Source organism: Pan paniscus, chromosome 2, assembly GCF_029289425.2.
Source record: "Pan paniscus chromosome 2, NHGRI_mPanPan1-v2.0_pri, whole genome shotgun sequence".
In the NCBI taxonomy this organism is placed as follows: domain Eukaryota; kingdom Metazoa; phylum Chordata; class Mammalia; order Primates; family Hominidae; genus Pan; species Pan paniscus.
In genome coordinates, this window is record NC_085926.1 from 137,205,829 (window position 1) to 137,220,707 (window position 14,879).

A 14,879-nucleotide genomic window follows, 5' to 3' on the forward strand; every position below is an offset into this window, starting at 1 on the left:
GGGAACCACTGCAGCTCTTTGAACTAAGGAACACTAATAACGTTTGCATTCCAAGAAGATTTGTCCAGTCTGTGAATGGGAAAAACTTGGCACACTCCCTGCTCCTGTGCTCATGGCAGACACAGTTAATCAATCTCAGCCTGGAGGCCAGGAGACAGTTTGGAAGCTGTTATAATATTCTGTTTGTAGGGTGAGGAGGGTGTACCCTGGATGAGTTTGTTCATTGTTAGAGTATGTATCTCTCCACTTTTTTTTTTATTTTGAGATGGAGTCTTGCTCTGTCGCCAGGCTGGAGTGCAGTGGCGCGATCTCGGCTCACTGCAAGCTCCGCCTCCCGGGTTCACGCCATTCTCCTGCCTCAGCCTCCCAAGTAGCTGGGACTACAGGTGCCTGCCACCACACCCAGCTAATTTTTTTGATATTTTTAGTAGAGACGGGGTTTCACCGTGTTAGCCAGGATGGTCTCGATTTCCTGACCTCGTAATCTGCCCGCCTCAGCCTCCCAAAGTGCTGGGATTACAGGCGTGAGCCACCGCACCCAGCCCATGTCTCTCCACTTTTGATTTTAAGATGGATGAGGAGACAGGGCTTGCTGTGAATGTACAATGGTCTTCCATCTTTGGTGCCCCAAGGACCAGTGTTTTTGGGACTCGAGCCTCCTCAGCAGCTCCCCGGCTTCCCTGTGTTTACTGTCCCAAGCAGTCTCTGATGTTCCCTATAGGATCCTGGATCAGAGTCTGACAGCTGCAGCTATCCCTGGAGTCCAGCGCTGAGCCCTGGCCCAGAGGGAGAGGGGCTAGGGCCTGGCAGGCCTGGCCACGTGGCCCCTAGGTCTGAGGTTCAGCAGCAAGCAGTGCATTGTGGCTTCCCATCTGTGTCTGCTTTGGCAATGATGCACATCCGAAATGTCTGACTGTTTGGGCAGGAGCTTGGCAAGCTGGGCCTCACTCTGGAAGAGGAGTGGAATTTTCCTGAAATGATAAACCATTTAAATTGGTCAGAACTTTCTAAAGTTACTGAGGTGCCAGAAATAGAAGGCAAGGATGCTTGCATTGTTGTAATTTCTTTCTTGATTTGCATTTAGAGCCAATTTTAATCCATGGAGATGGCAGCTTGATATGACTACTAAATTTGGGCCAAATCCTACCTCTGCAGGACAGGGAAAAGTGTGGAGACCACTGCAGAGCAGAGGCTGCCCTTTCCATGACCACAGCTCCTGGCCTCTGCGAGATCCCGTCTCCATCCTCATCTGGCCCTGCCAGAAGGGTAGGACAGCTCCATTCCACCTGCCTGGAGAAGCCTCTGGAGCAGTCTGGGGAGAAGGAATGTTACTTCTCACTCCTCCCTGATTGGTGCTTGCACCGTGCTCCAGCAAGACTAACCACCTTATCCCACCTCATCCATGCCCCGAAGCTTGCCAAATCCTGCAGCCTTGTCTCCAAACAAGCCTTGAGTTCAGTCACTCCCTCCACCTCAATGGTCACCATCATCTGTCACCTGGAGCTTCCTTCCTGGTCTCCTTCTCCCTTCCACCTTTCCATACAGCAGCCAATGTGATCTGTTTAAAGAACAATCCTGGCTGAGCACGATAGCTCAAGCCTGTGATCCCAGCACTTTAGGAGGCCGAGATGGGTGGACCACTTGAGGTCAGAAGTTCGAGACCAGGCAGGTCAACGTGGTGAAACCCAGTCTCTACTAAAAATACAAAAATTAGCCAGGCATGGTGGTGTGCACCTATAACCCCAGCTACTCGGTGGCTGAGGCAGGAGAATCGCTTAAACCTGGGAGGCGGAGGTTGCAGTGAGCTGAGATCGCACCACTGCACTCCAGCCTGGGCAACAAGAGCGAGACTCCGTCTCAAAAAAAAAAAAACAAAACAAACAAACAAAAAACAAAAAAGAGCAATCCTATTAAAGCAGAAAGCAGACTGACTGATGTGGGGGTTGTTCTAGGTGCTTTGCGCACAACAGCCTTGTGGGGAGCATTATCACTTCCATCATGCCCTTCAGATAAATAAGGAAACCGAGTTGCAGAATGCTTCATAGCTCACCTGAGACTACACAGCTGTCAGCAGCAGAGCATGGACCAGAACCCAGCTTGTCGAGGTCCAGAGTCCATGCAGCTTAAACTTAACCACTGTGCCATACTGGCTGCATCAAAGTCATGTCCTTCTGTGCCAACTCTGTTCTCACTAATCTCTGGCTTCTCATTGCACTGATAACATCCAGTCCTTGCCAGGCCCTGCAGGATCTGCACTGGTCCCACCTCTGATCTCTCTCAGGCCATTTCCCTCTGCCCACTCTGCTCTGGTCAGAAGGGACTGGGGTTGCAGAATGAAACACAGGATGCGTGGTTAAATTTGAACTTCAGATAAGCAATGGGACTTTTTTGGTACAAATATATCCTGTGCAATATTTGGGACATACTTACACTAAGGAAATATTCATTGTTTATCTGAAATCCACATTTAACTTTTGTTTGTGTGTATATGTGTGTGTGCATGCGTGCATGTGTGCCACTGAATCTGGCAGCTCTGGCCTGGACTCATTCTGTTCCCCCAACTGCTGAGTGCATGCCCGCATCATGGCCCTCACTGCACTTTTTCCTCTGCTGCAGTGCTCTTCTCCCGCTATGCCTGGCTGGCTCCTTCTCCTTTGTGTTTTAGCTTAGGTATCACCTCCTCAGGGAGGCCTTCCCTGACCACTGATCTAAACTAGGCTCTCTGCTATTCTGCCCGACTATCCTCTCCTTTCCCCATGATTTGTGCTTACATATTTCACCTCCATCGAGCTTGCTTCCCCCAGAAGGCTCAATGAGCTGTGCGTTCCATCAGGGAAGGAGCCACATGTGCTTTGTTCATCACTGATGTGCAGTGCCAGCAAGGCCCAGGCCCATAGTACTTGTTATGTCAATACACATTTCTGCATTCACCTGTGCTGATCCCTCTTTCTGGAAGCCCTCCATCTCCCCTCACCTCATTTTCCACCTACTGTTTTAGTCTTTTCATTTTGTTTGATTCATTGTGGTTGATGAGCCAAAGTATGTCTGGGGTTAAGCTAGGAGAGTTCTCAGGAGCCCTCAAGAAGCTTGTGGTGAGGAAGACATTTGGAGCAGTGAGCTCTGGTGCAGTGTGCCTAGAAAGTCTAGGAAGATGGCACAAGTGCCATGTTATGGGGACAGTGCCCTCCTAAAAGACTACTGAATGGACTGCCCTCAACTTCACCCCAGGAAAAGTCAACTCTCCTGCCCCTGTCCTAGGAGAGCTTTGCGCAGACCTTAGCCATAAGGAGTTCCTGCGGCTCCTCTGCCTCATGACTCCCGAAGACAGAGGCTCTGCTGCTCCTTTGCACATCCCCAGCTCCTCCTAACACAGCTTCAATCACAGCAGATTTGTTTATCCCTTAGAATGCTGTGGGCTGCAAGTAACAGAATCCATGACTCAAACTACCATGTCAATAAGGAAATGTCTTATCTCATACTACAGGAAGCCTAGAGGCAGGGTGGGCAGATCCAGCAGCTCAGCAATGGCATCAGGGACCTGGGTCTCCTCTGTTGTCTTCAGCATGGATGCCACGCTAAGGGCATCTCCCCTTTGATCACCAGTGATCACACACAGTGAACACACACACACTTGGATCTCTGTTCCTGTCTGTTTTTGCCCAGCATAAATGAGACAATAAATTTCCCCAATCCTGGCACAGGTATCCTTATCCTCAGTCTGATAGGGACAATGACCCACTCTGGACCCTGGACATGTGCCAGGGAAACACCATGTTCTGATTAGCTTAGGGCAGAGGTTTCTAAACTTTCTTCGTTATGCCACCCTTAGTGCCTTAGTATTTTTTCACAGCATCCTAGGCCAAAAGAAATACCCAATAGTTCCGTTTGTTAAGCCGTTAGGTACAAACAATTTAATAAGTATGTCTTAACAATTTCGCAGCCATTTGAAAAATTAATGCACATAAAATGGAAAGAAAAGTAATATTTTTATATCACTCTTAATTGCCCACAATTATTTGTTAATGGGATGTGTGTGCCTGTCGGGCCTGTACAACTTCTCAAACCTGGTGGGAATTAGACTGGACCCACTATTCTTTTTTCTTATTTACATAGATATTTGTGCAGTACTTATTTTTTATGACAGCAACCATTGAAAACCTGGTTTCACAAAGCTATGACATCATGAATGTTAATATTGTGAAGTACCTTGAACTAATCTCATGATTCCAATGGATGTCACTGTGTTTCTTGAAAATTGAAAATATCACTTGGTGCTACTGTGAGTTCACTGCAGCACCTTGGGGTGCCTTGGTGCACCATCTGGGAAGCATGGGTTTAGGATAATTATTGTGCCTCTGAGGAGCTAGGCGTGAGGGAGGCCAATAGCTGCATGAAATCAAGGTTCTGTTTGGAAAGAGAAAAAAAGCAGTGGAGGCCAGGTAGGTAACAGGATCCACCAAAGTGGATATTAATGATTGTTGACTGGATGCTGAATTTCAAGGCCATCAAGAAAGGAAAAATACCTTTTAGCACTTGCTTTTTCGTGCTTCCCATTAAGAAACCGTGAGAGAGTTCACTGCAGAAATTTAATTCCTATTACATACAATCATTTCACTTCATTTCTGTAGGATGGCTTTGTTCAACACATCAATAACTAGTTCAGATGTTCTTAACCTCTTTTGTCCCAGACCTGTGAGCCCGTCACAGAAATGAGCTGTAGGAGACGTATGTTCACATGCTGACTTGACCCCTAATTCACTTTATTATTTTAGACACATTTTCTGATCGCTCTCAACCTCAGTTTCTGGTTGAGATCCGTAAAATGCCAGTCATCACTCCTACCCAATCTCCCCCAATGAGGATATCCTGTCCTGGAATTAGGGGTTTGCTGGTGAGCAAAACTGACTACAGCACTAGGGGCAGAGCCACCAGCAGGCCTTGTTGACTAGAGCCATGACCCTTTCCTCCTGAGGGCCTCTGCGGCCCCTGACTAACCCTGTACTCATCCTGGGAGATCCTGGCTTGGCTCAGTCGCTGGCTGCCAGGCATGGAGCTGGCTCCTGACAAGGAGGCACATTTGTGATCATGGCTCTTTCTTTCCATCCTCATCCCAGAGAGAGGATTCTGTCCTGATCTTCCCCAACCCTCTACCACCTAGAGTGTGCGTCTGGCTTCTGGCTCACCATCGCCCCCAGGAAATGTCTACAGGATGAGTCATCAAGGTCCTCCCGAGCTCCCAGGTCCAATTCCTCCTTGGCTACTGCTCGGGCTTATCAGAGTCAGCGTCCTTGTTCCCCAGCAAGCCGAGTTCAGACAATCTCTTTCCGGAGATTATGTTCCCAAGCCTCTGTGGCGGCCAGGCCTTTGATAACCACCTGGTGAAGCGGCCTTCAACTCTCCTCCCACAGAAGCATTGAGTTTCAGAGCCGCCCTGCCTGAGGGGTGCTGCACAGCCAGACCTCAGGTTAGATGAAAAGCAAGTGCCAGGAACTGCCTGGGCCAGACAGAGATGGGGCAAGGCCACTGCCAGATAGCTTGGGCCACTGTGGGCTGCGAGCATTTTCTCTCTTCCCTGACTCTGTTTACACCAACCTTAGAGACCCCCTTCAGCTGGGTTGATGTTTATAATTGAAAGCAAGCACATGCTTTGGCATCAAGCCCTTTATAGAGTATTTACTCTGTGCCAGGCACTGTTTTAAAATTTTAAAATTTTTAATTACATTCAATCCTCACCATCGCTTGATAAATAATTTAATTTCCTTCATTCCCATTTTACATATTATAAGATTGAGGCTTAGGCCAGTCAAGTAACTTGCTCACGATCATGCTGCTGGCAAGTGGCAAAGCTGGGGCTTGAACCAATGCAGCTTGACACCAAAGCCTGGACCCTAACTCCTATACTGCCAGACTGGGTCACAAGCTGGGGGACATTAGGGACCCTCCAGTTCAAGCCTCCTGCTTGACCAATGAAGACTGTCATCAGCTCACTGGTGACAAATGTTCTGGAACCTGGTCTGCCTAGCTCCTGGGCCCAGAAATCTTTCCAAGGATGTTCAAAGTCTTTTATTATGTGGGGAAGGTGGCCTTTGAGGGTGGGGAGAAAGGAGACTGTTTGGTACTTGCAAATCCCTGAATTGATAGCGGTGGCAAGATAATTGGATTCAGAGCAGTGAGGTTTGTGGTTGAGGGATCCTCTGTCACAGGCACTAAGTACCATGTATTGAATTCGCTGTTTATCAAGTGTAAAATGGTCAGTCCTCCCAAAGGCGATTGGGCAACAGAGACCAAGAGCCCTAAAAATGTTCCTATACTTTACCCAATAATGCCACTTCTAGGACTGTATCCCAAAGAAATATTTTGAAATGCCAGCAAAGTTTTTCATATCATTGCTTTTGCAATGCCACAAAACAAACAAATATACAAAGCCTACACTAGAGGAATGCTTAGATTAACCCTGGCTCAGCCCAGTGAAGGAAGACTATACAGCCTTCAAAAATGGGGTTTACAAACAGAATTTAATGAAATGAGAAAAAGCTTACTGAAAATGTCAAGCCATAGGTGTGATGGGAGGAGCTGAACATCGAACCACAGAACGATAAATACTTTAGGATCTCAATTATGTAAAGAAAGTGAACCAGGTTGGGGAGGGGCAGGGGGAGACTGAAAGAAAAAATATCATAATTTTAATTGTCTCTCTCTGCAATTTTTGGTGTTTGTAAAATTGTCTACAGATTTAGCTCTACTTGTGTAGTTGGAGAAGACAACCAACCACCAGCCATAACAATAAATAGAAGGGAAATGTTCCTGGCTGGTGTCTCTCCAGACTGTGAGGGCAGGGGCAGCTCTCACAGGGCACCAGGGCAGGGAGGGCTCGGGGAATGTCAGGGGCACCCATGAGCTGAACTGACCTAGAAAACTCCCTGCCTCAGAGCGATGGCATGGGGGCAGCATTCCAGCTTGCCCTTACTCTGGGGAGCTGTTTGCGCACGGAGTTGCTGTGGGCAACTTTTCTGGCTGGGGTGCTCCACACAGCCAGCTGAGCCACTTCGCCTGTTGGTCTGGGAGAGCCTAGCCTCTCAAAGCCTCATTGTTGACCCTCGGAGGAAGAAGCAACTTCACTGATAGAGTGACTCAGCTGGCCAAGAGTTGATATTTACCTCAGCTTCCCTTCATTCCCTCTGTAAAGCAGAACAAAGACTTGTTGCCTTGGGAAGGTGCTGATGCTTTGAGTACATAGGAAAAAGCAGAGCCTCCAGGCCAGAAGAGATCTGAGTTCAGGTCCAAGTTTGAGGTCCAGAGGGGTGGCTGGAGGGTCAGGAGAAACCTTGACATCCAGGATGCTCTGCAGGGTCCAGAGTGCTGGGCTTTAGTGGGCCCACCAAGTCCAGGCCACACCTCTCTTGGACACCCACCCATGTGGAGCTGAGCATCCAAATGGCTTGCATCCCAGGCAGGCCTCGCCTGGCTCCTGGCATGAGTGGACAGAGCCTGCACTCAGGATGTTGTGGCCCCAGCTGCATCAGCACTAACAGTACCTCCTACTTATTAGTGCCAGTCCTGCATGGTGGGCCCTGCCCAGAGCTACTCAGATCCACACAGAAGTCAGTAGCATGAACAGTTAGAACAGCCTGGGACCTGCCCCAACCCTAGGCCTGCTGCCTTGGGGAATCGACAGTGAATGCACTGTGGGTCAGTGTCGAGGAAAGAGGAGTCAGCCTCCATGAATAGCCATAGAATGTTGAGGAAGATTCCTGCTTAAGCAAGCAAAGCAACTACTTCCACGTGGCGTGGTTGACAATGAGGCTCCATCATGTGGAAGCCTGAGCTCATCATAGCCTCCCTCTGTTCCTTTGATTGCCTGTGCTCTGGTTCACTCCTGAAGCTCCTCAGACTCAGGGGCCGAGTTGTGTCTCCAGCCCCAGAGCTGTGCACATTGCATGCATATGGCCACCACCCTGGATGCCAATTCTTGACCGTAGCTGGCGACACACAGCACTTCAGCTCCTTCTGGCAGTCCTTGTCTCTACTCTGGAGTCTGACTCACCCCACGGGAGCGTTCTCGGGCTCACTTTGCTGGATATCATCAGAGCATCGCGTGCTCTCTCTCTGGTGGCTGGACTGGCTCAGCTAAAGTATGCTTGGCATCTGTGTGTGGTCACAGGGAACAGTTATGAGGTTACTGTTGCTGGTTGTTTTGGTTTTGTGTTTTGTTTGTTACTGTTTCCTAATAATGCTTAGATCAGATAGAGATGTGGTTATGTAAAAAAAAGAAGAAGAAATTTTGGCTGTGAATGGCAAGAAACATCACAGTGGTCTTTCAGTCTTTCCACCTATTTTGAGCTACTATTTGCTGAGTGCTTGCTGTGTATTCTGCTCCTTTCTCATTACATTTCCATGAATCCTCAAAATAACCCTATGAATTAGGTATCGTTTGATCACTCATGCATTTCAAAGCTCTTTACTGAGTTGTTCCTAAATGTCAGGCATTATTATGACCCCCGTTCTAAGTTGCAGTGACTGAGGCTCAGGGAGCTTAGGTAATTTGCCAGGGATTCAAGGCAGGAAGTGGTGAGAGGTGAGGTTGGCCTGGTGGAGGTAGGTCCAGATCTGGGGAGGGGATCAGTGTATCAGGCCAAGGAGTTTGGGGATTTCAGCTGAGAATGAGACCTTCCAGAACATGACGTAGAACAGGTGGGGTGTGTGCATGTGTGTGTTGCGATTTTTTGGGAAAGGACCTGAGGCAGACAGAGGGCTCAGGTCTTCTGGAGATGAGCCTGGTTTGTTTTAAGGCTCCCCATACTTTCACTCAACAGAACAAACACAAAAGGAAGAGCTGAGAGCACAGGAGCCATTGAGGCTCTGAATTAGGAATCGTCAGATTTGTTTTATTGGATTTGACTTTCTGAAAAAACTACTTACAAAACTCAGTGTCTTAGCCATTTGGGCTGCTATAGCAAAGTTCGAAGAACTGGGTGGCTTACAAAAAATAGGAGTTTGTTTCTCACAGCCCTGGAGGCTGAAAGCTTAAGATCAGGGTGCCAGCATGGTCAGGTTCTGGCGAGGGCCCTCTTCCACGTTGCAGAACGCTGAGCTCTCATTGTGTCCACACATGGGGGAAAGAGTGAGCCAGCTCTCTGGCCTCTTATTATAATGGCACTAATCCCATTCATGAGGGCTCTACCCTCATGGCTTAATTATCTCCCAAGGTCCTACCTCCAAATACTATCACAGTAGGATTAGACTTCAGTATAGGAATTTGGGGGAGACAAATATTCAGTCTATAATGCTCAGATTACTTTTTCTTCCCCCCAGAGCAGCCCAAAATGTTCTAAGTGGACACCTACCATGTGCTTGGGCCTGGGCTAGCTGCTCCAGGGAGGAGAGAAGGGGGTGGAGAGGGGACAGAGAGAGAAGGAACAGGAACAGGTGTGTTCTCTGCATACAGGTAGTTATAGTTCAGGTGAGGTGATGAGAGCCACACCCATTTCCATGCTCTGTGACTGGGGTGCTCACAGGTAACTCCATGGAGGAGATGGCATCTTAAAAAAAAGGATAAGAGCTGGATTGGTGGTGAGATGGAGGAAATGACATCACAGATAGAAGGCCCAATGTGGCTAATGGAGGGGATAATAGTAAGTATGATTGTCAGGGGCAAGGCCTAGCTCCAATGAAGCGGAGGAGGGAATGTGTTCTTGAAAGCTTTAGCAAATCTGAGATGTTCCTGCTCAGGGGGAGAAGCAGAGCACCAGGCCTCATCTGGAGAGTGAAAACCACCTGTCTTGGATTTCTTGCCCGCCCCACTCCCACCTGGGGAATAATTCCTGAAATCCTTTTCTAGTAAAATGCCCATGCTTCTCTTTCCCAGTTATCTACAGAGTTTAAGACAAGAGGTGACGTAGTGGGTAGGAGATTCGTCTCCAGATCAGAGACATCTGGGCTTTAGTCCTGGACTAGCCACTTGTCACACTGTGGTCTTGTGCATATTCTTAGACTCTCTAAATCTTATTTTTCTCAGCTGCTTAAAGGAAATAATGGGAGTTTCTCTTTCATCACACTGTTGTAAGAATCAAGTGAGATGTAACCCTTATAGCTTCCAGTGTCTCAGACTTTGTATAGAGTCTCATTCAAAGAAGCTCAGTCCAAGCACCAAAAATAACTTAAAAAGTACTTCTTCAATCTTTGTTGCTTCTCTTGAATAACATTACAGGAGATCTCTTGTGTAACCACCACAATGATTCTGAAAGATGCTCTCCTCCTCACCTCACTTCTCCCATATCCTGTACCTACTCCAAAAAGCCCTCACTCACTGAAGGGTTTTTCTGTTCTCTCCCCATTGATGAGCTGATTTGCATTCGAATATGGCAAGTGGAGGAAGCCTCTGAATGCTGATAAATCAGTAGTTTTTGACCCATTACAGAAATAGCGTCTCTAAAGCACTTAGCACAGAGTCTGGCTCTTTGTAAAGTCTCAATGCATTCTCTTATTAATTAGAAAAACTGTGAAAGCAAATAATAGTTACTAAAAAATTAGAACTCAGGGCCCGGCACGGTGGCTCATGCCTGTAATCCCAGCACTTTGGGAGGCCGAGGCAGGCGGATCACGAGGTCAGGAGATCGAGACCATCCTGGCTAACACGGTGAAACCCCATCTCTACTAAAAATACAAAAAAATTAGCTGGGTGTGGTGGCAGGCACCTGTAGTCCCAGCTACTCAGGAGGCTGAGGCAGGAGAATGGCGTGAACCCGGGAGGCGGAGCTTGCAGTGAGACGAGATCGCGCCACTGCGCTCCAGCCTGGGCGACAGAGTGAGACTCCATCTCAAAAAAAAAAAAAAACAAAATTAGAGCTCGAAAAATATTATCAGATAGTACAAGTAGTTCTTTTTCTCCTAAAAAAAATAGCTGAAGACAGTTATTTAAATCTTGAAAACCTTTAAAAGAAGCTTTCCCCTAATGTTTAATTCCTTAGATCTTCCTCCTAAAACTGTGTCTGTGGATCAGCAAGGAAACTGCCTCCCGGTTGTGCTCTGGTGGCCTCTCTAATTCTCGACATTATTGCCCTGTTTCTGAAAACCACAGTGAACACCCTGAAACTCTGGGGACAATTCTGACAACTTTGGAGCTGGGAGGGAGTTCATGGCCCCTTGGCTTCCGAAACAGAAAGAGGGGCTATGACCTGGCACTTGGGATTGTCAGAGTTAGTTGGATTCTGAACTGAGAAGAACTGTCTGAGGACAGAGGGGAGATGGATAGTGCAGAGAAAGGATCATTCATTCATTCATTCACTCAACAGCCCTTCGTCGTTGAGCATCTATTGGTAACAGATTGTGACAAATTATTTTTTCCAAAGATAGCTATGCCCCATGTTTATCTCACCCCATATGCCTTTCTTGCAGGGTGACGGACACTTCTTCCACCTAGGGAGACCTGCATTTACTCCCCTTGAATCTGGATGGGTGTGTATGACTGCTTTGGCCAATAGAATATGGTAGAAGTGCTATTATATGACTTCTGATTTTAGCTCATAAAAAGGATACAGATTCCAGTTGTTTCCCTCTCTCTCTCTTTCTCCCCACAACCCCACACTCTCTTTTGGGATGCTTGCTCTTGGAACCCAGATGCCATGTTGGGAGGAAGCTCAGGTCACATGGAGAGGCCCAGGTAGTCCTGCAGTCAATAGGCAGCATCAACCACCATACATTGTGAATGATCCTTCAGATGGTTCCAGACCCTAGCTCAGGCCCAGACATTGTGGACAAAGTGTCCCATCTGTGCTAAATTCCTGACCTCTGGAAACCTTGGAGGTAAAATATAACCATTGTAGATTTGAGTCAGTAGGTTCTGGGATAATTTGTTAGGCAGCAATAAATAGCTGGTGCATAGGCTCTGTGGGGAGGCCGGGCCACAGGAAGAGCTGTCGGGATCTCTGGGGAGATCACTAAGTAAACAGACAGTGACTGTGTTGCTTGATAAGGGCCATAGAGGGGAGCACAGAGAAAGTGTGTCTGACTCCCCTGGGGTACTGGGGATGGGGGCTCAGAAAGTCTTCTTGGGAGAGGTGACATGTCAGCTTGGTCTGGAAGGGCTAGAGTTAGCCAGCTGAAAGGAAGGATGAAAAATGGGGAAGAATGAAGGGAGGGGGCACTCCAGGGGGAAAACCTGGGCCAGGGCCATGTCCCTGGGAACTGGCTGCTCAGGGTGTTATCTGGCTTTTCTAGGCGACAAATCTCTCGAAGAACTGATCATTGTATAGGATCTCACAACTGGCCAAGCCCCTGCATCTACACAGGACAAATGAAATCAAGACTGTGGCCTCAGAAATCCTGTTCCAGGCCAGGGCCTAGGTACTGGCAGAGTATGAGGCGGTGGCCCACAGACAGCAGTGAGGAGTTATCCCAGAGCAGATCTTTCTCTTGGGCTGTAGCAGCCTCTGAAAGTACTGGAAACCAGCAGGGGAGGGGGCCAGGGGCGAGATGGGGGTTAGTAGCATGGCCAATGCATTTGGGCAGCATGGGAAAATCCTGAAACAGCTTCCTACTCCAGGGGAAAGGTGTTTTTAATGCAAATTACAGCAGCATTGTTACCTGTAAGTTGGTGCCGACTTGCTAGGGCAGCAAGGCTGGCATTTGCCTCCTTTAGATGTTCCCCATGGCCGAGTCCCACTCTATGAACTGCCCTTCTCTGAACATAGCTTCTCCCTGGTGGCCTTGGGTTTTTGCCTGAGCCCCTTCTCATACCCGGAGTGCCCATCCTGCTATTTTTATCTAGTCCCTCACCTCCTCCAGGAAGCCCTCCAAGAACCCTCAGGCTCCTCAGGACTCTACAGCCCCCTGTAACAGCCCTGGAATATGGTGGTGCCATGGGCTGTTTACCGGTGTGCCTCCCCAGCTGAATGTGGGCTTCCGGAAGGTGCAGGCAGTATCTTCCAGGGCCCAGCCCAGAGGAGGCCTTCTTTAAAACCTTGCTTTTGGGTGATGACCAGGATGGATGTTCCTTTATCTCTGTCATGAGATCTGTGAACACAGGAGGGACTCATGTGCCCTCCACTGCCCTCTGCAGGGCCTTCCACACTGGAGCATTTGCTAAGCACTGGCTGAATGAATTATGTGTCTCTGTGATCTTCAGTCCTAGGCCATGAATATTTCTGGGTCTGCTCATTGAGAACTTGCATGCAGATAGCACTCCATAAGTGGTTGTTGGATCGAGTTGAATCAGATTCCAGGCTAAGGACAGTGGGATACTGGGGTGGGTGAGCTTGGTGTGTCTGGGGGTATGTGTGTGTCTTTCAGTACCTCTGTGTGGGGGTCGTATCTAGATGTGTGTGTTTGTGTGCGTCTGTGACTGAGTGTCCATGTGCATCTCATCTTGGATGAGTCCATATGTGTCTTTTGTGATTGTGCATGACTGTGTGTGTTGCGTGTCTGTGTGGGGATGCTCCCTCTGAGCTAAGAGCAGGGGATAGAGACAGCCACCACCCAGTCAGGAGCCAGCCAGCTGTGTCTCCATGGAGTCTCTTGCCTGCCGGGTCCCAGGACAGCCAGCCTAGCCTAGCAAGACTCAGGCCTTTTTTGCAAGTTCTAAGCAGTGGCACAGACACAGCCCACAGTGCTGCCTGCCCGCCAGCCCCCCTGCCTGGGTGGTGTGCATGTAGATGGGGCCAGCATCTCCCTGGCCTCCTTGCTGCTCAGTAAGGAATGGATTATAATTCCCAGGCAGGCTGCATCTGCAACCAACTTGAGGGAAATAATTGTTGAGCGAGTTGAAAGAAAAAAATTGTAGCAAGGAACTTCAAGCCAGGCAGTCATCCGTGTCATTAAATTAGGTTAATCTAAATCCTCAGAGTCTAGTGTAGCAGCCTCTAAAGCAAACCCTACATGGCTCTTTGGAGTTCCCATTGTAAAGTTCCCAATAGGGATGTTCTTCAAGGGACACAGTAGGCAGTAGCCTTGCAGCCTGAGGACACACAGAGCTTGTGACAGATACCAGTTGCTCCTCAGGGACCTGGCTCTGCAGGAAAAGGCATGAGATGAGAGGCAGGCCCCATCCTTGTGCTGCCCCTTCCTCTGTGTGAGTCCCCCAACCACTCCAGGCCTCATTTGCTCTTGCCCAGCTCACAGGGCCTATTACAAATGCCAAGTGGGCCAAAAGGAAAGGAAGAGGGTCCCTTGGATGGGAGAAGCTGGGGTGGAGGTGAAGCCTGAATTCCTTCAAACTTGCCTTAGTGTTGCTCCTCCAAGCTGGGTCTTTTTAACACCAACCAATGGCTGAATTGAAGAAAAAAATGAGAGATGAGTCTGTGCAAAAAGTCCCACTTTTGTAAGGACTGCTGTAAATCATTAATTTATGACTGCATCCAGACATTTACTGACTCATTAATTCAATCATTTTCCCCCTCCTTTATTCATTCTTTTATAGATCCCTCAGTCCCTCATTCTCTCTTTGGTTTAGTCATCCAAAGGTCTCCCTCCCTCCCCCCCTCCCTCCCTCCCTCCCTCCCTCCCTTCCTTCCTTCCTTCCTTCCTTCCTTCCCATGCTTCGGGGGAATTGCCTGGTATGTGTTCGTCCCCGTGGCTGTGTAGAATGAAAAGCACTTCAAGTACCTTGCCCCGAGGACCAGTGCCCATGCCGTGGCCCCCCAGCTTGCTCCTCTCCCTCTCTCCTTGTGTCTTGCTCCCCACCGTCCCCTTACTGGAACACCATTTCCTCTCTGCTCCTCTCCCATAGGGAGCACATGAGCTGATGGTGGGCTGGTGAGGAGGCCTTTGTCAGGGCACTTGGGAGGAAAGGTGCTGAAACCGACCTGATAAATGAACCAGCAGGGATGTGTGGCCTGGCTCCCCCTCCCCCTTTGATCAAAAGCCTCTGAACCCCTGATGACATC